The sequence below is a fragment of the Macrobrachium rosenbergii genome, chromosome 2, assembly GCF_040412425.1.
Source record: "Macrobrachium rosenbergii isolate ZJJX-2024 chromosome 2, ASM4041242v1, whole genome shotgun sequence".
NCBI lineage: Eukaryota > Metazoa > Arthropoda > Malacostraca > Decapoda > Palaemonidae > Macrobrachium > Macrobrachium rosenbergii.
This window is the reverse complement of record NC_089742.1, coordinates 21,965,327-21,991,865: the sequence shown is the minus strand read 5'-3', so window position 1 is coordinate 21,991,865 and position 26,539 is coordinate 21,965,327. Positions and strand designations below refer to the sequence as shown.

The window sequence follows — 26,539 nt, the reverse complement described above, 5'->3', positions numbered from 1 at the left end:
TTTCTAATAACCTATCTATTTTTCCTGTATTAAATTCCTACTTGTAAAATGACACTTGTTCCCTGCTAATGCTATAACCAATCCTGGAATTTTATACACCCTTCACATACTCCTTTAATTTATGTGGTTTTAACGTTTTTCGTCCATTTTCTAATTATATGCTTTCTTAACGTCCATCCTCTCACTTGACTTTATTGCCCTTACAACTGCAGTCTTACTCCATCTTCTCCAGCTTAAACTCCCATCTACCTTAACTTTTACTATGGCCGCTCCCATTTGGTGGCTTTAACACTCGTATTCCACAAATAATTTTCCACTTTCATCCTTCATTTGAATAGAATTTCTTTTATTTCGTTAAGTAACAAGGTCTGGGTGAGTATAACTTATAATATTAATCCACATTTCAACTGTGCTCTAAATTATTCAAGATTAAATATAAGAAAAAACTTTTTTAGTGTCTTATTTTTTTCCCAAATTGTTTTATGGAAATATACGAGGGGTCCTTATTAAATAACATTCATGGCTCCTGAAAACTTGGCCTTATTATTTCTTGAATGTAGTATCCGACGTGATGGAGAGAGAACTGGCAGTCAAAGGAGGAAATGGGGTGGAAATTCTCAAGAAAAATAATTTTTAAATAATGTTTATCTTTTCTTCCATTTTCTCATCGATCTTAACTTCATCACACCAAGATGGGAAGATAAAGATGGCTTTCGATTAAAACTTTCCCGTTGAATCTTTAATGCGTTTAATCTTTATTCCTGTTCAATGTTTAATCCGATTTAGTATTCAATGCAATAATCTTTAATACGTTTACTCTTTAATCAGGTTACGACGGTTAATTGTGGAATGACGGAGCCAGTTCTCTAATGCTGAATCATACGGTGATTCACTTATTGGCTTTAGTTGCTTCTTTATATAAATAAATTGGGAGGCAATTATACTTATCTTTAAGTCTGTGAGTTAACTGATAGCCTTCAAAGAGGTGTCTTTTAGTAATGGAAAAATTATTTGCTATTTTAAAAAATGACTTTTCGGAGTAACAGTGAAATCTTTGATGTTTATTCTCTTTTTGGTGGTTAATTTATTCTTCCCAGTCTTTGTTACGTTCATTTGAAACTTTTTTCTTCAATCAAATTTTGAATAATCAACAAGAATAAATTACAACAAAACTAATTTGGAGAGTATGAAACTGAAACAATAGGCGACTTCTTTTAAAAATATTAGAATATTCTCATCAATAATTTATTAATTTGTGTAATAAGCAAGACATTTTCCTTACATAATAATTCTGAAATAATGAGCAAGACATCTCCGCGATTCTTTCTTTTCTTTTTTTGAAGATTTGACAAATAATTTGCTTCTTCAATTGCAAAAGTAGAATTAACTTTGGTCTTGTTTATTACCCTTTTTATCTTCCATGCCTCATTGCTTCGATGAGCCTAATAACCCCTAGGAGGACCTAACTTACAATTCTTCCACTTTCGCATTTTCTCTTCAGTCTTATTAATTATGTGCTGTCTGAGCAACGCTAATAAATAGTCAGACTATTTGTGAATCTAAATCAGTGTATCAAAATGATCTTTGTTTTTCAAAGAATACATATTTTTCTGAAAACTGAGCGAATGAAATGTAAGAACTCAAAACTTATTATATCTATCTATCTATCAATTTTATACTTCACTGCATATGTCTTCATTCATTTTCAGATAAAATCCCTTATGGACTGTGTCTCACTATTAATATCTACACATTAATCTTTTCTAGTGTTCTTACTTCTCCTTTTACTCCCCTTTCTCTTCAGTTCTTCTGACTTCAATTCCCAGTTCTGCAATTTCTTTCTACGAAGAGCAAGTGGCCTCTAGTCATTCCATGCTCCTATGCACATCTATGACTTCGATGCCACCCAATTCTCGAAGGGATCCATTGTTTGCTTGCATAAAGCACCTTCCTCTGACATATTTACACCGTACGGGGAAAACAGTTCTAAATACATTTACCCAGAGCCAGTTACTTTCTAAATTGCAGAAGGTAACAAATAATTAATTCACGCATCACAAAAATCACAATTAAATTTCCAGTTCTGAAATCCTTTAACATCATGAAGAGATTTAGACTCAGTGAGTGTTCCTAACTTTCAGGCTTCTTCCGTTTGCGAAGAGCGGCTGTATACTAGTGACCATGTATCAGGAATTTAAGGCAGAAGACCGGAAATTTTATGGTACGTGTGGGTGAGTTACGGAAAATGGTCCAAGCGCCTTTGTGAGTTTCCAAATTCATAATCTTTATAGTTCATGCATCAGCGCTCTGTCGTTAGTTTATTTTGTTTATCTCTATGTAATCTGACGATGAATATTCGAATTCCTCTTCTTCAGTTTTATTCTGTATTTCTTTTCAGAGCGTATATGATTGCTTTGCTAAAGTTAAATCTTCCTAAATGCACTGAGAGGTTATATTTGTTTTAATGAAGTTTTAGTATTTCATATTATTTTGAAATTTTGTCTGAATACTCAATATGTGGCTACATGATTATCAGGATCTGATCTTCTAGGTTAAATTATCGTTGAATTTCATAATGATTTCTCAATTGTAATGAAAAATCATTTTTACTGATATTTAAATACGTTATTAAATTAACTTTGGTTGTAACTTTCTGTAAGTCCTTAATAGTTCTGTTTATTATTGCGATGATTATTTTAAATAATATGAGCTCAGTAGTTAGTCACTCAGAAACACTTGTTTAATCGTCTTAGTAGACTAGAACTTCAGCAGCTTATATTTTTGTGGAGAAGATATTTCAAATTTAGAAATCAAAGTAACGTTACTTTAAAAAGCAGCGATTAAATTTGAAAAAAATAACAAGGTTCCTAGTCCACTGTCACAAACAACTATCATATACCGAAATAACTTTCATGATATATCTATTTGAATACTGAAGATAGCTTTGGTTATGAATGATACTTTATCATTTTTAAAGCTTGCCAGCGTTCGCAATTCCTATTTTGAGTTTTACGTTCTTCAGATACCTCTCTTTTAACCAAAAAATTTTATTTCCATTTTGTTTTTCATGATTTTTCTTAATCTCTTGCGCCATTCTGCTTAATCAAACGCGGAGAAGAAAAATGCGAGACAGATTTATTCTCCAGGGAAGGTTACCGTCACATAAATTTCACCGGATGATTTATAACGGAATGTGACTCGAGCTAACTGTTGCTTTAAGGGGCTCATGCGTTTTTTTAAAAGCACACGAGAGAGCTCCTCTTCTTATGACAATTGTTCGTCATTAGTGACTTCATGGTACAGTTAAATATTTTTCCTTTATACTCCCGTACACCCAAAACAATTTAGAGGCAATTATTTAATTTAGAAATACTTCCTAGTTCTCTAATTTCCCCTCTCAACAAAATGTTTTGTATCACATCTTCATGCACAAAGTTATACATTTACTTAACCCGCGCGCAGATGAGTTCAGGCAAGTAATTGCAAGGGTACCTAGGCAACAACTTTCCATTGTGACTTCTACTGGGAAGGGAGTAGGTTGATATTTCCCTAAAATCAGTTGAGACATCAAGCCCAGGTAGTATTGTAACGCATTTTTAATCCTTAACATGATTTTTAGATGCACTGGCTCCTGTGCTTTCCTGGTTTGACTTCCTCAGTGTATAAAAAAAAAAAAACATGCGACAGAGCTAAGGCTAGAAACAGTCAACATATTACTCTACCTTCTCCTGTTCCTAAAGTAAAAAAAATTTACTCAGCTGTAACATTCTCAAACACTTACAAACCAAGTATCTCCAGCAATTACTATTTTCCTTACAATTGTCATCTATGTTACTCGATTGACCGATTATCATCATCGATATCATCATCATTTACTACCATTAATTTAGTTTTCTTTTATGTTTGGTAAAGAGATGTCCTCGAGCAGTTATTTATGTTTTGAATGAAACTTTTGAACTCTACTATTTAATTTTTCGAGTAAGACGGATGCCAAGTAGGCATTTTCTACAGTCACATAAATCCCTCCAACCCGCTTCCCCCTCAGGCTTATAACCACAATGTGACTAAGGCGAACTTTGCACAAAGGCTGGAAGAAAAACTGAGGCCACTTTTATGAAGCCAGGGCGCTATTTTGGGTGAAGGAGAGAGCGTTTCCTTCTTGTACATGAAATTCAAGGATACTTAGTGATATAGGATATTTGGGTGTTATTTTATCAGTTGGGTCAATAGAGCCTCAGATGTAATAGAGAGAGTAGTAACGAATAAAAAAGCAAATCAGGCATTTGTGAAAAAAATTATTATAAAAATTTGGCTTCCAGGCCTTTTCTAGTTTCGTGTGAAACTTTGCTCGATGAGTCTGGACGAGACAAACTGAACGGGAAAGACATTCACAACTTAAAAAAAAATTTCAGTTTGCTCCTTATTACAGAAATAAACATATCTCTCAAACGTCATATTCAGTATGAGAATGCATAAATCATCACAAAACGGATGGAGTGTAACTCGAGAGATGGTTGAGATGAGAAAGAAAAGATCAAATATATATCTCAAAAATATATATGAACAGAAACATATTTGTACTGAACAGAGCGAACACAATGACTGCGAAATTATAACGTTAACCTACTCTGGTTGAAGCCATAGACACTAATGTCCATTGATGAGATTTCGAAACAATAAAATACAAATGGGTTGAAGGTGGAAGAACATCCTGATCAAAATCATAATGGCCAAGGAAGACTTCATACCAATAGTGTACATTTGTCAAATTCACTTGATGAATCGTCCATGTGAGACTAATGCACACACAATCAAGCTTTTTGACAGGGAAACCATCAAACTATAATCATATGTGCAAACTGAACTAGATTATTATATTTTCACTTGTGAACACACATTATGCAACGGATATGTAAAATCTGGTAATGATAAATGAGGAATATAAATAGAATGATGACAACGAAAGTGAAAATAAGAATGACAAACCTGGGCGCGCACAGGTGAAGAAGAGAAGACACCAGTGACGGATGGGTGATGTTTGTGATGGATTGATCGGTCGTCTGCCTCTGGCACCACTTGAAAAATGATTCTGACCTAAAAATAAAAGACAAATGAACGTCACAGACGAATAGGAGAACAAAGATGGTAAAGAGGACATCGAATACCTTGTAAGGGAGACACACAGAGAGAGACAGACAGATGGAAAAGTAAGATAAACAATAAAAAAATATAAAAATAAATGCTTGAAAAAACCAAGCAAGTTAGTAAGCTTTGAAAATGGCGAACATATAGACACAATAATATAAAGAGATAATGGAAATAATAAAGAATAATGAATTATAAACAGCAATATGTGGAGAATTAGGTAAAGAAAAAAGTAATTCAATTTGGCAAATTTGTTTTCTTCATGAGAGTCAATGGAAAAGTTGTGTTTGCAGCCGAACAGAAAACTCTTTCCCAAGGGTTTTGTTGATTTCTTGACGGTGTTCCAATTCTTCGAGTAGGATATTTCCTTTCAAGAATGAAGGAAGAACCAGTAGATGTTTTCGCAGTGATAGGTGTTCCCGCATAAAGCAAAAGAGGAAGAAAGGAGACTTACAAAATACCATTCGCCATTGATGTCAAATCTATTATACCGAAAAAGGGTAAGTGACATAAGCCTGGCCTAAACAGACATAAGATATTAGTTAATATTTGGAATCCTCAATAATCAATATATATGGTTCTAATCAAATCGTGTAGAAAGGTATGCATTAACTTTTATAGTAACTGGGTTAAACGAAATCATTTAGAAAGGTATGCTTAAACAATGATAAGTATTATAACTAGCAGCTTACCGATTTAAAAAAATCTTGATAACTTATTGTAAATTAATTCTGTTGTCCCAAAATATACCTTAGAAATGAGAATAAGTTTTAATTAGACACATGTACAGAATTTTCCATTATATAATTAAAGAGAGAGAGAGAGAGAGAGAGAGAGAGAGAGAGAGAGAGAGAGAGAGAGAGAGAGAGAGAGAGAGAGAGAGAGAGAACATGATGAAGAACAGGATGGGGATAATGAAGAATAAAAAGACACTAAAAATAAAGCCTCGAATTGTTGAACTACATAAGTTTCAAACCTTTTATGCGATTTTGTTTAATGAAATATTAGTTAGCAATTTTCTTACTTGGGATCAAGATTTAAATTACTACATATCTCTCGTTTTACTAGAATAGTTCTGACAGCTCCATTCAAAGTGCATACTTACAGGGCTGAATTGAACTAATTCTGGCTCTTTTCGTGAAAACTAACAAGCCCAGTTTTTTTATAAGAACTTAATTCTTCTCGTGCTGAAATATCTGTATCATTCACAATGAACCCCAAAATTGAGGCAGTTGTCCAGATATCCTGGATAAACCTTCCTCCAGACTAATAAGGCCGCAGATTCCGTCCCAGTTCCCACCAGCTTTCAAGAACCAGGAAAAGGAAAACTTTGCCTCTGTCCTAATTCCATTTCTGTTGAGTCGACCTCCATTTTTCATCGTTCTGGAAGGAGTTTCATGCGGAGGTTGGGTCGGACTCTAGCCAAACATAAGAGAAAGACGTTATTTCCAATATTATATGCTCTCTCTCTCTCTCTCTCTCTCTCTCTCTCTCTCTCTCTCTTCTCTCTCTTTGTTATTTCATTTACTCTTAATTTCGAAGAACATATTCGCTGTGATTCTGAGTTCTAGCGATATGTCTGCGTCTACCACAGGCTATAAACGTTACCTGTTTGACTAACAATTGTTATTTATACTTTGAAATAACTAATTTAGTTCACTTTTTTAATTCCCATATTACTCATTCATCACAAATCCGGTATGGGTTGATATTCATAGAAAGATATTGTTAATAACATTGCTTACTCTTTCCTTAACAGATCTTGATTCGCTCTTTCACCAGCTTGTAAGCCTTTACCTATCATTCTACAAACACATACAGTATACTCTCCAAAGCACATATACACTCAAACACACGTATATATATATATATATATATATATATAAAATATATTATATATATATTGAAAATATATATATATATATATATATATATATATATATATATATATATATATATATATATATATATATATATATATATATATATATATATATATATAAATAGAGTGAGGATTGAGAGGGTTCTGTCAACCGGCAGACATCAGTACCAAAATTACTATTATATGCAAGTGTCCCATTTATTCATGACCTAAATTTCTATCGTGAATTGAAGTTGTTAGTCGAGAAATTTTTACCTGCTATTGAATTAAAGCTAATACCCTGCAACCCAATGAGTATTAGATCTCTATTTAAACATAAGGAGAAACTAGATCCACTAATGACCTCAGGAGTCGTATATTTATATAATTGCCCTAGATATAATCTTGGGAAGTACGTCGGCTCCACACGGAGGTTACTCAAAGTGTGATTGGACTTTCATCGAGGCGTTAGCTATAGAACAGGCGTCAAATTGACTGATCCTGAATTTTCATGTATACGTGAACATGCAAAGAAATGTAAATATGACATAAACTACAAAGATTTTAAAATTATAGGCCAAACTCCTAACGAACAATATTTAGCAATCTTGGAATCACTCTTTATTAAACTACTAGTTCCACAGTTAAACACCCAGTCTTCCTCAACAACTCTGTATCTCTCGTGAGTTTAAGTCGAAGCTGAACCCGGCCCGAATTGTCACTCGGTCTGTGCCTTCAGCACCTTATGGTAGTTACTCCTCCCTATCCTTTGTACTTTGCTTTTTATATTATTGGCATATATATATATATATATATATATATATATATATATATATATATATATATATATATATATATATATATATATATATATATATATATATATATATATATATATATATATATATATATTTTTAACTTAATTTTAGTCCGAGTTGTTATTTTAACTTTTAACTTCCATTTTCATAGCTTGAAAATGGGACTTTCATCCTGAAACCGTCGCAGCAACAATAAAGTACTTTGAAAAGGAATAAAGGCCTGATCCTTCACCCTAAACTTACTGATATATATATATATATATATATATATATATATATATATATATATATATATATATATATATATATATATATATATATATATATATATATAGAGCCTCAATGGCTCAGTTGGTAGAGCAGCGGCCTAGGGCTTCGTAGAGGTCCGTGGCGCGGGTTCAAGTCCGCAGCCGACTGGTCAGAAAAGGCGGACACTTTGCTATCCGTGTAGACACCCCGGAATTACGTATGTAATCAACGGATAGGTTTGCTGAAAGCAAATGGGTGTTACAGACTAATACATACATAAACAAAGCCACTCCAACATCATCTAAAAACATAACAGACACCTCACATGTCTCGAACTGTCGACCTAACCACCCAGTTCTCGCTGCTGGGAGAAAGGGACCTGGGGATTGGTACGATACACGTACACATCGTTACCGGGGTCTAAGCGATGTCAGGCAGGGCAGCCGATCGAGGCTACAGCCTACCCCAACGCCAAATCAAAAAGTCCTTCAAAAAGAAGGCATCCTGCCTACCCCATATAAAAAATGGGAAAAAAGCACGTTAAAACGAAGAAGAAGAAGAAGAAGATATATATATTATACAGTATATATCATAGAAAAATATCAGTTTCAATTTACTACATCTGTTTAAAGAAAAAATATTTCTTTGTGTCTTTTTAAAAACCTCCCTAGCTGTTTAAAAGGTTGACTCGATCCTTTTGACTAGCACTTCTACACTTTGTTTTTAACAGCGTAGGAAGCAACTGGTCCATCGTTGACTTTATGAATAAATCAGAACACCAGTGATGTCTAAAGGGGTTTAGTTGTAATGCAACGCCGCTCTGAAGTTGTCAACCCCTCAAGTTTTGTGCGAGGACTTCATTATCTCAAACTCCTCCAAAATGAGTTTATTGTACAACCTGAAACTACAATATAACTCTCATAAATCCCATAGTTACACTGCGAATGTAAACTCAGTTTCTCCATTTACAGTTTTTATTTGATGTGCTTTTAATGAAAAACCTTATCATTTAAATAATGTAATTTTAACCTATGACACGAATGGTGTATAATGAAGGAACAAAAAAGATTTAATAATCAGAGTAAATTTTTACTGAGTACGTTCAAATGCAAAAACTATACTTCAATTTAAATCCATATACACGTGAATATTTTTTTACTTAAGATACGAGTATATTGCTCATCCCATATTTATAACAAAATTTGGAAAGAATGCAAAAGACCCGTTATTTTAAAAGACTAAAAAACCAGTTGGGATTAAAAATGAGCCATCCCAGGTGGCCATAAACTATACTGGAAAGCCACTTGAATTGTGCCTCTGCAAACGATTAAAAAAAAACCTGGACGGATATTGTGGGATAAAATTTTTTGAAATATCGTTAGTTTACCCTCTCTTTTCTCTCTCTCTCTCTCCCTCCCTCTCTCTCTCTCTCTCTCTCTCTCTCTCTCTCTCTCTCTCTGACATCATTGATTCTCCCGAAAGCAAACGTTACTCTCTGGTTTTTTGCCTTCCTTTATCGTTCGGTTTCCTCTCCATTTCTCTGTTTGTCGAGAACTTGTATATAATATATCTATATATATACACACACGCACACGCACACACACACACACACACACACACACACATATATATATATATATATATATATATATATATATATATATATATATATATATATATATATATTAACTTTATCACATACACAATTGTTCTGTGCATTAGTAGAATTACTAAAAGGACCTCATTCAAACTGAATACGGATACTTGATAATGTGGACTGTTTGTCCAAGAAAGCTTGTAACTTTTTCTGAATAAAAACTCCGTTAGATACCATCCAGTTTGAATGAGGTCCTTTAGTAGTAATATATATATATATATATATATATATATATATATATATATATATATATATATATATATATATATATATATATATATATATATATATATATACATACATACATATATATTTATATATATATTTCAGAAAATATGGCCGCCACAATGTTAAAAGGTACATAGTGTGATGAAAGAATTTTCAGTGCGAGATGGTACTGTGGAAGCAGTCAGTTGCAAAATCTTTGTATTCAGCAAATAGTTGATCATCTCAGCAGTTTATGTGATGAACACGCGGTGTTGGCCGAATCATGTGACCAAGTTGCTATGCGCGTACAAAAGTTCGTGTGTTATAGAATCTCGATTTTGTGTCTAATTCTGCCCAAAAATTAGTTCGGTCGTGCATTAGCAGACCTAGATCGGGATCGTGAAGACATTATCTTTGAGTGTGGCGAGCTCTTAGAATTGGCAGAATAAGGTACAGTCCAGACTCTTCGTTTTTCTATGTGAATTGTGGATTTATGGTCTTTTACCATATTTCAAGACATTTGTGAACTTATGTTTTTTTTTACCATATTTCAAGACATTTTTGATTTTGTTTGGGAAGTGGATGTGGCATTTTACCGTTTCAATATTCTATTTTATTGTGTTCTATATTTTACCAGTATGCTATTTACTCATGCATTTTAGACTTTTTATTATTATGTTTTTGCACTTATATATTTTTGGGAGTATTATCTGTGTTCATTTTTTCGACAGATGTCGTGGGTGTGATTGTGGTGAAGACTTTGTGGGCAAAACATGATGTTAACATGTTGGTGTGATCATAGAGAAAGACAGTCGCAAACCTTTGCTGTGTCTAGTATTTTATGTGGGAGACTTGAGACCAGACTTACAAAGTCTATAATGGAATATGTGAGAATTTTTGAGTTTGCAGGCTATTAGCCATCATCAGATTTTTAGTTGGACTGAGACTAAATCTTGAGTTAGATGTTTTTCTTAATTGACAATTTCATTTATGATGCATTTTAATTTTTGCTTTGTTTATTCATTGCTTGTTGGGTTGCTTTAAGTAATAAATCTATTTTTGGTAGGAAAGATTGAGTTTTCCTTATATGACCCATTTCATTTCTTTAATGTGGAATGAGAGAGAAATCCAAAAGTGAGAACGAAAAGAGATCTTCGTGAGTAAGAGAGAGAGAGAGAGAGGGACGAGTGAGATGTCCGCTGAGAAAAAAAGACTCGCTGTTAAAAGAGAGAGAGAACCGGGCTGGACACACCCCCACCGTCTCTTGAAGATAGACCAATAGGTTCGCTACGTAGTGTTCTTACCTGTCTTTTTCTAAACAGTTGTAACATATAACATATATGTATATATATTATTATATATTATATATACATACATACATACAACATACATATATATATATATATATATATATATATATATATATATATATATATATATATATATATATATATATATATACATACACACAAATTTACATACACACACATATATATATATATACTTTATATATGTATTCCTGTATATTTTATTTGTTTAAAAATGTCATTGCTGCATCACTGCATTATTGTTTCTCTGCATGTTATTAGAGATTAGCCTTGATTATGAAATCATGGCTCAATATCTATAGAAGTCTTCCTCTCAGTTTGGAAAACAAAATATTTCTTGGGATTCACTTACGTGGAAAAAAAGACGGAACAGAGAAATGGAAAGAAAATCAAGAGATATAAGGGAAACTGAGGAAGGGAATTTTGCCAACAGAAGGGCAAATCAAGTGAGAGATTCTGTTTATATATATGAGGAAAATAACAAAAGCTTTTGAGGTTCGGATATAACAGTACTTGAAGAAGAAAAATAAATCTATCGAGGATATGATACCTACGTCAATTGTGCATCACAGGATTTATGCGTATAAACAGTACACAAACGTGCAATACTTAATAAATATACTTGAATATTGATGATCAACTACGAAGAAGAGCATGAGGAAAGAAAATCGTAATAAAGAAAAATTGAAATAAAACTTGTCTTTCAACAAGGCGTGGGACGGGGGCGGGCGGTTGTTGGGGGGGCGGTGGGGGTGTGGAGAGTGGGAGGAAACACACAAGTGACGAAGTGGGTAATATAAGTGATGGATTGATCATTCCTGTACCGTGACGTTTTTTTGTGGAAATTATTTTGCCATGAAAGAATTATCTAGGGAAGATAAATGAATATCATAGACCGAATAGAGGTATAATGACGATATATAGGATGTAGGGGTACTATGACATATATTTATACTCGTATGTACACACATACACACATACATACACATATACTGTAAGTGTTCATAAATAAATGCATCGGAATTCTATTACCTTTGCACTGCTTCTCATTTTCCTCTCCTCATCTTCCACCTCCTCCCCAGTCAAAGGCTCTCAATACCTTCAACATCCCCCTCCTCTCTCTCTCTTTCTCTCTCGCGCGCGCGCGCTCGGCGCAGCGTTTGTTTTCAACTTCTTTAGATACTTGACGCAAAACACGTTTTCTGGAGGACTTTCTAAGGTCGGGAGTGTTAAAACAACCTTTTGTAAATATTATGTATGTTGTCCTCCAACTTGGCCTCAAAGGCAAAGTGCAATTTGAATATAGCAATGGCCCAAAGTTGGGAAACAGGTTAAGGTTCTCCCAAGGATAATTTAGTTTGATCAAATTATAACTAACTTCCCGAATAACAACGGTTGAAATATAAATTTTAGTAGCAGAAGGAAAAGTTCCTCCGCTGGGGAAGTCTGGCGTCATTTTATTGAGAGTCTGGATTGCCTGAAACTCTTTAAGAGTTTGAGAAGTTGGGTAAATATTGCACCCTAACCCCCCCCCCTCTCTCTCTCTCTCTCTCTCTCTCTCCAGTAAATAGAACACTGTCAAGTAGCGCCAGAGATGAATAAATTTACGATTATGAATGAAAGGGATCATTACGGGATCATACTACCAGTTCTTGTAGTAATCATTTAGTAACTACACGATGGAAATAGGAGAAAGAATGTGTTAATACTTTTACCCTAATTAAAAAATCAAATTAGATAAAATAAAGTAACCACCGGAAGCGAATGCAATTGTAAAACAGGATCGTGGGTTAGGGCCTTGGCCTTGCATGATATCTAGGAAACAGTGATACAATATAAGTTTTTTTACATTCCGTCGAAAAAGGACAATTTCACTGGTTTTCCCCCCTTACTTCTCTTAAAAAAAAGGATAAATATAATGGACCTACAGTTTCTGTAACCTTAATTTTGTGTGACGATGTGGAACATTTTATTTCGTAATAAAACTTAGATTTTAACTGTCGTACATCCTAAATTAATTTAAGAAAGTAATTGTTATGTGTCTACTTATTATTGTGATAGTGACAGCTTCAGGGACCGAATCAAGCATTTCAAATCGTCCTTTTATACTTCATTTCTCATATAGTATGAATTATTTGTTTCATTTTATCATTGCAAAGCCTGCAAAGAAGAGTATTGTAAAGCAAAATAAATGAAGGATGTAACCTATACGCTTCCTAATAATACTTCTTTTTTATGCCTGTAATTTCTATATTTAATTTTTATATTTAAAGAAAAATATAGTTTTCATCTCTGTCTGTACAAAGAATTGTGTGTGCATCCATACTCAAAGAATCCTTTACTCGAATCTAAATCCATTTGATATATTGAATTTTCTACTTATCTTTTTGCTTCAAATCTTTTATTGATCTCATGTTTGCAGCAAATTTTAAGAATAATATAAAAATTATCTGAAAAGTTCAAACGTGAAAAAGACCAGTTGCAATTAACAGTGACTCTTCCCAGGTGGCCATAAACTAAACAGGAAAACCACTGGAATTGTCTCTGCGAATGTTTGAAAAATCATAGCCGGGAAATTGTGGGATAAAACTTTTCTCAAAAACTGGGAAATATCGTTGGCGTTCTCTCTCCTCCTTTTTCTCTTTCTGACATCATTTATTCCCCTGAGAGCAAAAGTTTCTCTTTCTCTCTCTTTCTCTTCATTCCTTGCTCTCTCTCTCTCTCTCTCTCTCTCGTAGTTGTTACAATATTCATGTTACCTAAATTCATGTCTCATTCTACTAATATTATATAGATTTTATTTATTCAAAATCACACTGGATGTATTAGTACATTATATTTTCCCATATACATGGTAACAGATTGTACCTAAATATGAAATTATAAATTATAAAATCTTTTTATTTGCGTTAAATCATTTTCATTTGGATTCAAGTGAGATGTGAGATGAGACGAAAATCAGAAAAAAGCAATAAAGCAAAAGATATAGAGAAGGCTCGGAAATAAAATCAAATTCCTCGAATGAATGATAACTGCTAGTTAGGAATTTAGTTAAGAAATATGACGAAAATAGTATTCAAATATTCAAATATAAAAAAGGACATACGTTTGTATGTCCTTTTAATACTGACGGAAACAGTTTATTTAACGAAACATGGGCGTAAAAGCCCTTGCATGCATACTAAATAGGTATGAATATACATGTATTGATGAAGAACAGAACAGAATATAGAATTTAGGCCAAAGGCCAAGCACTGGGACCTGTGAGGTCATTCAACGCTGAAAGGGACATTGATACTGAGAAGTGCTGAAAGGTGTAACAGGAGGAAAACCTTGCAGTTGCACTATGAAACAATTGTTAGAGAGGGTGGAAAGTCAGATGGAAGAAAGAGATTATGAACGGAGGTACACTAAAGGGAATGAAAGAGGTTGCAGCTAGGGGCCGAAGGGACGCTGCGAAGACCCTTAAGTAATGCCTACAGTGCACCACGTAAGATGCACTGATAGTACTACCCCCTACGGAGTTTATTGATGAATTATTCAGCCTTTGAAGATAAACTAAAAGAAAATCATAAGGAAATGCAGTGATAATGAGGGAAAAATCGGGATAAAATTGGCCAAGGAATCGGAGGTGAAGACCCGCGTGACAAATTAGGTAATATTAGTGATGGACAGATCGTCCCTCCGACCCTGACATTTTTTGGAAATTCATTTTCCCATGAAGGTATTACCTGTGGAAGATAAATGGGGGTCACAGACGCATGAAAATGGAATGATGGTATTAAAGACATGTTGGTAAGAGGATAAAAGTACAGGGAATGTAATATAAATGAGTTGGGAAGCAAATATACACTGATAAGAAGTAAGAAAACTAAATCATTGTAAGGTAAAGTGGACGAAGAATTGTAAATCGTTCGGTAAATGGGGAAAAATATTAATAGATAACTGGCAGAGGCTGATATAAAGTATAAATTAGGGAAAATAAATTAATAAGAAGTTTTTTTATTCATGAATGATGCTGTAGTATAAGACGACAATGGTGCTGCCAAAAACGCATTGGTTCTAAATTTTGCTAAACATCTCCAGCTCGTGGAAAAATAGTTGCTTGAAGGATCCTATATCCCCCTAGTGGCAGTATTTTAATAGATGTCTGGTACTTGGGCCTTCCTGCTACCTTAGAGAGAGAGAGAGAGAGAGAGAGAGAGAGAGAGAGAGAGAGAGAGAGAGAGAGAGAGAATTTTTTCAGACTGACACAACTTTCTTGATGATAATAAAAATCTATGACATTTAAGATAACCGTTCATACTAACTAAAATTTAACAGCAATAAACTAGGCATCATAATTAGACGTAATTAATTTGTTTTATTTTCCGGAACATTTCACATTCGTCAAAGGAATATGCATCCAGACTGCCGTCAAATTTGTGATGGAATAATGAAAGCACATTAATTTAATTCCATTCGTTTACAGATCTCTTTCATAATTCATGTTGAACCTCAAAAAAAAAAAAAAAAACCTATGTGATTAGAAATCTTTGCAAATAAGACCGCAGATTCCGTCCCACTTCTTTGAAATACTCGAGAATTAAGGGAAAGAAAACTTCACTCCGCCTCAGTTCCATTGCAATTGAGACGATCTAAATGTTTCATGAATTTGGAAGTAGTTTGTTTAATGCGGGCGGAGAGTCGGTCTTCTAATGTGCATAATAGAGAGACGGTATTTCTAATACTGTATACTCTCTCTCTCTCTCTCTCTCTCTCTCTCTCTCTCTCTCTCTCTCTCTCTTTCTTTTAAAACAGAGGAGCCACATTACATAGTAATAATTAGTAAATCGTGCATAATGTCACAGACTCTATGTTTTGGATTCAAACGACAAGAAAACCTTTCAGTTACCGATATCATTAAACCCTCTCTTCCACAATGTTTGTTTGTCCAGTTTCTCCTTTATTACCATTCGTCAGTCTTTAAACCCTTTCCCCCTAAAGATTTTCGGGCTTTCCTTACGCTCTCTTGAGCAACACCTTCCCAGCTCTCCCTCCCTTGCAACTCTTCTTTCTGTTATCCTAATCAGGTATCTAGAACTAAATGCGATTATTGCCAGTTAAATGCTCTTGATTCCTTCCTCTGGGGCATCAATGGTAAGATGCCTTCCCAAATATTATAACTGCCGTCCCCTAACTCGTACAGTGCAGCCTCTAGTCAAGTGCAAGTGGAATTTGAATATTGCGGAAGACACAAAGTTGGAAAACAAGTTGGGATTATCCCAAAGGCGATTAAGCCTGATTAAATTGCTGTTAACTTTCCGAGTAGTAACAAGTGAACTAGTGGCGAAGGGGAAAGTTTCTCTCATGGTGAGGTTTGTTTTCTTTGCACTGTGAATCTGGATTGCCTGAAATCCTTAGCCACTTTGTGTTTCTCAAGGCTATTTAAGTTAGAACTAGATGATAATTACTGGAAAAAAAAGAGGTTAATCTTAAAGTCTGGAAGCTTCGTGCAAATAATAATTTAGAAGCTGTTGCCGTCATCTTTGTTCTAGGAATATGGAAAGGAACTCTAATAAGGTGTAGGAATAACAGTTACGCAAAAGTTAAATTCTAACTCACTTTTCTATAAACTTTTGATTGTAAAAAAAGGTAAAAATTGTAAAAAACTGGTACCATTTCCTGGATAATGCAAGAAAGCCCGTTAGGTAATTCATTTCTGACACAGTAATTCTCTCTCTCTCTCTCTCTCTCTCTCTCTCTCTCTCTCTCTCTCTCTCTCTCTCTCTCTCTCTCATTTTTCAGTTTCTTCCCTCATTAAAATTCCTCTCGCTTCGTTAGGTGACAAGGACTGACTTTGCACACTTCGAGGTTTTATTCCAATTTTTAGCAGATATCTAAAAACCATGATTGAATACAGGAAGAGGATCCTCAGTCTTTAGATCCTCGGTTAAGAATAAAAACTTTTGCATAAAGTTCACCTTGAAAGAACGGAAATCCTGTTGCTAAAAGGGCTAAGCGCTGTCGCATTTAGGTCATTTTGAGCCGAGAGAAGGTAGAGACAAAGAAAAAGAAAATATGTTAATTCTGAAATAAAACAGCAAGGACAGACAAGAAAGACAGGGGATTTTAGATGAATATCTCATCATGTTGGCATCCCTTCCCTCTTCTCCCCAACCACCTAATTTGACAACGTATATAATCAATAGGGACGATATGATAAAGGCAAAATTAACATATCGATGGAAAGTCTCTCCTGTGCGTACCGCTATTTCATACTAATCATATGGTCATACTTGCGAAAATCAATCAGCTGGACTATAGCAAATATAACCTACTTATAAGTATAAAAGAAGCCCAAGCAGACAATTTGTAAAGTATTAATCTCCTTCTTTTTCTTGTTCTTCTAAATATAAACATTAAGACTAATTGTGGCAGTGTATTTGTACCTTCCGTGATGATAATTACATTTGATAACACGATTTAAAAGATGCTGAATGAGAACCAGTAGGACAATAAATGGTGAAGTTATTTCTTGTCTCCTGATAGTGAGTTGACAAGTCAACCACCACTGAAGTACCAACACAGAAGGATACATACACACACGCACACACATATATAACTGTATGTATATATGTATACGCAACACACACACACACATATATATATATAAATACATATACACATGAATACATACATACATACATATATATATATATATATATATATATATATATATATATATATATATATATATATATATATATCATACAAGCATTACTTATCCGTGATAGATACTGGTTTGTTTGATACAAACTGTGATGCGACAATTGCCGGAAAACGTACTTCAAACCATCAGCCGGTATTTTCATATACCAATAAATGAAATACAAACAGAAATCGGCTTCCAAAAACGTTATTGATAGGTATCGCATGATGAAAGGAATATGCGCTTTTGCCCACTGCTGTTGCGAAACCGGATAGAGAGAGCTGCTATTTTTGATTCGAAGGGAACGGCGTGATGTGGAAACCAATGATTACCGATCTTCATCAGTGATAAATCAGAGAGGAGGTATTTTTTATATTCCTCATCTATACATGAACAACGACCCAGTTTACACAGACTGTAGCCCTGTAGCTCTATATGAACTCTCTTTAGGCTCAACAGCGTTAGCACCATTCCCCCACCCCCCCGCCCCCACCCCCAAAACTTCTCCCTCTACATCTCGCGAACATTCTCTAAATCTTGCTAACACAACTCCATGCAAGACTTCCAACACTCATTAATTTCTTTTCCTCCATTTGCTTAGCATGAGTACACGCCTTCGAAATGCTTAAATCCATCATTGCTCATAAGTAATTCTTGGCCTAATCTTCGTTATATTGCTCTTTATAACCCTTCTGACTTTACGTATACTATTCAGATAATTCAACCAACGGTTTCCATTTTATCTATTAAGAATTATGGGGTGTCAGATTTGAATGACCTAAAGGACCTCCTTGCATTACCCAGGAAAAGGTACCAGTTTTTCACATTTGCTACCTAGAATATAATCAAAATGTTATAGGATATCGAGTTAGCATTTGGATAATTTCTTAATTTTTTCTTATATCTAATTAGGCCTCTTTTCCGTATTCCCTTCCTGCAGGAAAAGATGTAAGTAAGACAGCTAAATTATCATTCGCAGTTAGCTTCCAGACTAAAATTAGTTATACAGAATGGGAATGAATACCCAGAGATAAAAGCAGCGAAAACTGGAATACATAAACTCAGGCAATCCAGACTCACGATCTACAGACAACAGACCTCGTCATATGAGAAACTTTCCCCTCCGCTAACAGCTCAAAAATTAGTTCCTACTTCGCAATGATTGCTTTCTTTGACACTCCTCTGTTTAAACTTTTTGTTAATGCTCTGCTACCTTCCTTGCTTTCACTTATTTATTATTCACTCTTTCGTACCCTATATATAAAACTAACACTTCCCTTTCTGTAGCGTTCGTACAAACATTCATAATTTTTATCATCAGTTTGTCCTCATACCTCTATCTTTGCGCTAGTAATCACTTTCAGCTTCGTCGTTTTATGAATACTTTGGATCTCCGTCCCTAGTCTTTGCAGTATCTGTTCTTTGTCATCGAGCAACCTTATCATTACAAACATCAGTCACACGACACCCCTTTCATATGGCCTTTTTTTAATTCAAGAATTTGGGCCTACATATAAGAAATATAGCTTTAGAACAACTATTATATCACTCCTCTCATTCTTTCATCCGCATTTTGAAACGTAAAGTTCATATTTATCATTCTAAACAAAATTACTTTTCATATACAGCATAATCAGCATCTCCGCATTGCACGATTACTAAATCTATTATAAACTTTCTGTAGATTTTACAAACAGCATAAAATGTCTTCCATTTGCTCGTCAACATCTCAAATAACTTCCAAAACAAAACCGGTCTTGGTCTAAATCAGTGGTTCTCAAACTTTTCAGCCCGCGACCCCCCAAACGATATTGCTAGAGGCATGTGACCCTCGCCTTTCCCCGAAGTGCTTCTGACACACACACACACACACACACACACACACACACACACACACAGTACATGCCTATGCCCCGAATCATAAGAACATAATAACAACAAACATGATAAGATAAATGCAAAAAATATACGCATTATAGAGTTAACTAATTTATTACTTGTAGAAAAAATCACAATCTTTAAAGACAAAATAGGCAAAGCAATACAGTATATTTAAATTTATAGAATTAATGTTAAATCCATACAGGCACTCGCACTTTGCTAACTGCTTCAAGAAAAAAATAAGTATGAAATTAGAATTATACCTTTGTTGAAGAAAGCTACTGCAGATAGCATAAATTATGTCAGTGTTTGTAAACTTTAGCACAATAAAGAAAAAATTACTGGTATCTTTATACCAAAATTTAGATATTCAGGCTGGGCTTAAAATGATTAACAAAATAATTATAGCGTTTGACTTGGGTGCTGATATTACAAATTTGCTGAAACCTAAAATCAGCTAATGATCTATAATTCTCATATGAGACAGTATACCCACACAAACATCCAGTAGACTCAAAGCTATTTCATACCCTTTTGGTTTCAAAATCAATATTTTGGAAAATTTTGGAAATTATGTCTGAGATAATATTTTTTTTTCTTTTTTTTTTTGGCTTTAGAAGAACTGTATGAATTTCTTGTGAAATAATTACTTATTTAGTAACTGTTAAAATAAAAGTACAATATTCATGGAAGTTTAATGACAATGATCAATATTTAGGCCCAACTATGGGGCTCCACTAGCAGTGATTAGTTAATTATATCCCTATTCCACAGTGAAAACAGTATTTACACAGGCCTAAGTTTATCATGAATAACTAACATCAATTAGTGAGATACATGGGCCTGCTTTTTTGAGCACAGTAACTCCATCCTGGGTTTGATACCAGAGATGGCAACTCGGAGATCATCCTCCACCCTGAGTCTTGATCGGTATTTGTTTTTTATATAAGTCAGTGCCGAAAAAGTCTTTTCACATAAATAGGTTGATCCAAAAGGAAGTAATACATCCATTGCTGCCATGGATAATCGTGGATATTCCCTTGCAATTGAAATCCAGAACTCATCCAGTGTGGTTGAGCCAAACGATGCCTGTAAAGTCCGATCACTGGAGAGCTCCAGCAGCTCATCCTCCATGTCGGATGATAAGTGATCCTCTGTAGCAGTGAATGGTTGCCGTATCCAGTCATATTGTTGTGGGGTTGTCTCTTTTTTGAAGTATTTCTTGAAGTGGTCCACAAGACCTTGTAGGTGAGTCGTGATCATTACCTTCACGTTATCGACGCTTAATTCATTCTCCGCCATAAATTCTTCCACCTCAGGAAACATTTCAACACTGCCCCATCAACTTGCACAGCCCATCGTTCCAGCTTCCTTGTAAATGCATCAATTTTGTCAGAAAGAATCAAGATGTTCGTGTTTGGGCCTTGTAGTGATAAATTCAGCAGATTACGTCTTTCGAATATACAAGACAAATATGCTAGACTTGCTAACCAGTCAGGGTCAGTCAGATAGTCAGCAAGTTGGGACTAAGATTTGATCAGGAACAGGCGCACCTCATCTCGTAGTTCGTACAAGCGGCTGAGAACTTTGCCTCCAGGACAGCCACCTGACTTCTGTGTGGAACAACAGTGCTTCATGCTCCGAGCCCATCTCATTGCAGAGTGTGGAGAACAGCCTGGCATTTATGGGACGTGTTTTGATGTAATTTACTATTTTAATCGCAGTTTGAAGAACACTGCTTAACTCTGGATTGAGTGCTTTGCTAGCAAGAGCTTCCCTGAATAATACAATGTGTAAAATTTATGTGAGGTGCCACTTGTAAAACTTTTGCTTTAAGTCCTTTCCTCTTACCCAACATTGCCCCAGCACCGTCTGTGCACACACCAACACACTGGTCCCAAGACAAGCCCTCCTTTTGTATTTTGGTGTCTAGCTTTGTGAAAATGTCACTACCTGTACAGGTCCCCTCTAGTACAGTGCAAAAAAGCATGTCTTCTTGAAGTTTTCCACCAAAACTGTATCTAATGAATGCAAGTAATTGTGCAGAATTTGATATGTCTGTCGACTCATCTAGCTGCAAAGCATACTTCTTTCCCTTAACCCTCTCAATCAGCTGACACTTAATGTCATTTGAAATGTCATTAATTCGTCGAGTAATGGTGTCGTTAGACAGCGGGACTGTTTCAGCTCACGGGCCATCTTATTACCATGCATAATCCGACTCATAGTCACTGCACCAGGTTTCATGAGGTTTCCCCAATGGTATGTGGCTGCTTGGACTGTGCAATTAGGTATGCTACCTCAAATGATGCCATCTGAGCTTTGGCAGAGGTGGTGGTTTTCTGAGCTAGCACTTGTTTTTGACCCTGCAACTCTCCCTCCTTTCGACGGAAAAATTCTATTGGTTTATCAGCATGAGAAGGATGCTTGCTTTGCAAATGCCTTTTCATTTTCACAGGCTTTAAGCTTTCATTTGCAAGTACTTCTGAGCACATAACACATTGGGGTACTGCATCTTATCAATGGTAAAACTAGTGAATCCGAATTTTATAAATTCTGCTTGATATTTCCAAGTTTGGGTTTGGATGATTGGTCATACTGGGAGGTCTTACCCTTACGTTTGTCTTGCCTTTTATCTATATTTGAAGTAGAACTGGTAGATGGTAGTTCGGAAGGAATCTCATCAGTTGTTTCTGAGACACTGTTGTCAGTATCTGATGTTTCCTTCCTTGTTTGCAGTCCTACGAATTATCCATCGCTCCATGTTGCTTAATATGTATATAGCTTGCTATCAAAAATTGTCCCTAAACACACACGAGGCAGCTGTGACTGAGGAAAGACTCACCGTTGACTAACTCGACTCATGTGCCGTCTTGGACTGCTGATAGTAAATGCCATATTGATAATCAGATAGATAAAATATCAATTAATTGTTATTTAAATACCAGATAAATTTGAAAGTATGTATACTGACATTTAGTTTTAAGCATCACGTAATCTGAGACCCTGAGTATCAAGCAAAAGTCAAAATTTTACTGTAAATTGGTGATGCATTGTTATTAAGCATCTGGCAACTGGTCACGCTCATTCACTGTGCGCCAACGGAGCTCAGGACTGGAAAACGGACAGGTACTGAACGTGTACGAGTGTAAATTGACAGTGAGATGGGGAGGTGACATCTCGGTTTTGTACGATGTTTCTAGGAAATGTAGGTAAAATATTGGAACTATTGCAAGTATATTGTATAATACAATGTAATGCGTGGAAAAAAATTATGAATAATAGTTTAACACTATCAGTGGCTAGATATATAAATATATTATATTTATTGTTTTTTTTTATTTGCTTATCAACTAATCAGTTACTGATTTCATCAGTTGATTTATTTATTCATTAACTAATCTATTTATCAATCAATCAGTTTATTTACTTATCCATTAATTTTTTACATTTTATATATTCATTTAATTACTTATTTTTTCATTCATTTTTGTTTGCATTTATCTATAAATGTGTTAATTCATTTATTTATCTATTTAACTATTCAGCTATTTACTTATTTTCCCTTTTGTATATCTTGAATTTATTCGTTTATTATTTCATAATTACTATTGTATTTCTTTATATGTTTAGTTTGTTTTATTTAAATATTATGTATTCATTTACCCATACATGAAAGTCCATCAGCTTTAATAATTTTGCTTCGTTTTTATAGTTAACAGACTCGTTTTGCTTAAAGGGGAAAAATAAAATGACAAAATATGAGTAAGTTACGGCAAAACTAGTATGCTATTAGCGAGGGAATATCCTACTCGTATGAGAATCACGCGGACTGACGGATATACACCCTTGCTCAGAACTGTCAAAAATAGCAAAAAAAAAGACGTTTATGTTTGATAAATCATACCTTCCAAAACTAATAATGCTAGCTTAAAATCAATGACACTACTGCATAGAAACTTAGTCCCAGCGCAGCAGTGGGGGAATCACTAGTGTGTAGTATTTAGTTTAGTTTTTGCAAAGGCCCATGGTGTTACTATTGTCCCACCCGGCTCTCTTTCAGTGTTATTCTTAAAGATGCGTAACAATTCGTAACTAGTTACGGTAAATGACAAAATATAAGGTGTATATATATATATATATATATATATATATATATATATATATATATATATATATATACATATACATATATATATATATATATATATATATATATATTTATATATATATATATATATATGTATGTATGTATGTATGTATGTACATACATACATACATACATATATATATATATATATATATATATATATATATATATATATATATATATATATATATATATATATTTGTTGTACTAAAATATAAACATTTGGTTTATTATTGATTTGAAATATTTTAGCAGAATTATTATGATTTAGCCTTAAAACTAAAGTTGACCATAATACTATTTTTTGCTTACTTATATTTATATTTTCTTAACATCATCTCACGACCCCCCCAAAAGCATTTGGCGACCCCCAGGGGGGTCGCGACCCCCAGTTTGAGAACCACTGGTGACTCTAAATTACAGGTTCTTTCGCAATAATTATTCTATTATCCTTTAATTACTCAGTCAAAGCCCTTCATACAAACTGTCACGCCGACACACAATCAGCTTTTTCACCTTTTCTCTAACGCATGAAAACAGTTATTCTTCTGTTCTATTCCTGTGCAGTCTTTATCTTCAGCAGACGTATTGTAGATCCCGCTATTCGGTCAACTTCTCACTTTCATTGGCCCCATTTGTAATCCTATCAACTCTCGGCGCCTTTTAATTTATTAGCTATTGAACATAAACAAAAGCGTCTAGGCCTACCTACCTCAGTATTTTCAATGGAAAGTAAGAAATAGCATCGCAGCAAAGGCGGTTTCACATTTATTTAACAAACTGCATTTTGTTTAGCTTGTTGAGCAATTCTTGTATTTCCGGGAGCACAGAAAACTGGCAAAATATGATCATTTCCCGCCATGCTTAGCGTCTTGTAAACAGACAGAAAAGGCTAGCAAAGGCTTTGGAACGATACTTAAGAGAGAACTGTTGAATGAAGACTGAAATAAAACGTAATTTTGCCCTTTTTGGATAAAAATTGGTTATTAAAGGACAAAAGAATAAAACTACCTGCCGAATCGATAAGCATAGGCTTAGCGGTTACTGTTTGTTACCATTCTTAAAAGATAAATTTATATTTTCCTTGGCATAATGATTTGCTAACTTTTACCAGAGAGAAATTATTTTAGTAAATTCGAAATTAAGATGTACTTAGAATGAGGTTTAAATGATATAACTTCTTCCCAAATAAATAGTTTGAGGGCATAGGTCTAGCCTAGGCTATCAAACTTCATTTTCTCCTGTCACCAATATAAGAAACATATCGTTTGATGGAAATACGAATTATAACAGGATTTATTACGCGCACACACACAAAATACAACTAGTTATACTTAAATCGCAGAATAGAAGTCGTTTTCTGAGGTTTGTTATCATGAAGTACTGTCACCAAGTGTGACGTTCATTGAGAAGCCACATTTGATAAAGTGCATTTTGTTAAAGAAACCTAATGCTGCCTCTGTATGTCTAGAACTGAAAAACTGATGGCATAGACAGTATCCTAACAGTATCCTTTTAGGCCTACTTATTTGAAAGAGTTCTTAGACTGACAAAATATAGACGAGACTTTTGGACACATCGGTAACCTTTAGGCCTATAGGCCTACTTGCTGCTAAGCATTTTTGATAACGAACAAGAGTTTTTGTTTTTTGCTTTATGTCATGTGGCATATATAATATCAATGATGTTTTGAATTCAAATTTGAAACCGTCACTCCGCTTATTTGCCACAATAATATGCTGTAGCTCATAAGACGTATTAACAGAGTAAGCGTATCTACTGCTTACAAGACACTGAGCTGGCAAGCACTACTTATAAGTAAATAGGAAACCAGTATGCTTTGCTTACCTGTGAAATGTTATTCCGTCTTCTCTTGAAGAATTCCTATGCCCATCTCTGCAGTTATAAGCTGCACAACGTACCACAACGCAGATAATGAACGAAAAAGAAAAAAAAACCGCACCACAAACTAAGCTTACGTTCACGTCCCGCGGTTCCCCGGTGTCTGAGGCTGCGAGCAACGCCGCCCTGGTGGCGACTCACCAAACTACGTAGTACTAGCATACACACAAAAACTCCATTTATTATTGACTGCGCTCCCTTCCGTTACCCTTCCCCTGAATCCTTGGCCATTTCCAAAAATTCATAGTTCCAAAACCAGGTCATATTACATAGCAATATATATAATATGACCTGATGTGTGCTCTTTGTTGTAGTATATATCTAATAAAATTTTTACTTGATAGGACTAAAGGAATTTCGGACCCGGCGTTTATGAAGCTAGGTTTCACCCATTCTCCTAACCCTAGGGTCCCTGTTTTATTCGAAGAGGGTGGTCTTATTTGGTAGTTAAGCATGTGGCAGAAGTTCAGGAAGGGGACCTTAAGTTTTACTTAGCAACTGTGGTCGCTGTAGAGATACTGGCCCAAACTTCCACTGATAATTTCTAAACTTTGATCGTTAACACACCGTGGATCTAGATTGTCTTCCGTCGTGCATAACTAGGAATAGAAGCAGAAAATATTTCTTTCCTCTGTAATATATAAGTTATG

The 26,539-nt window shown here is 34.7% G+C and overlaps 1 long non-coding RNA gene across 1 annotated transcript in view; it reads right to left on the bottom strand.

Moving 5' to 3' along the window:
• Positions 1-26,114, bottom strand: part of LOC136844004 (uncharacterized) — a 178,547-nt gene extending 152,433 nt beyond the window's left edge. Inside the window, exons 1-2 of the long non-coding RNA XR_010854751.1 lie at positions 25,836-26,114; positions 4,987-5,094 (exon numbers count right to left, since the gene is read on the bottom strand). This is a non-coding gene — a long non-coding RNA (uncharacterized lncRNA). The remainder of the gene's footprint in view (positions 1-4,986; positions 5,095-25,835) is intronic.
• Positions 26,115-26,539: the final 425 nt, after the last annotated feature.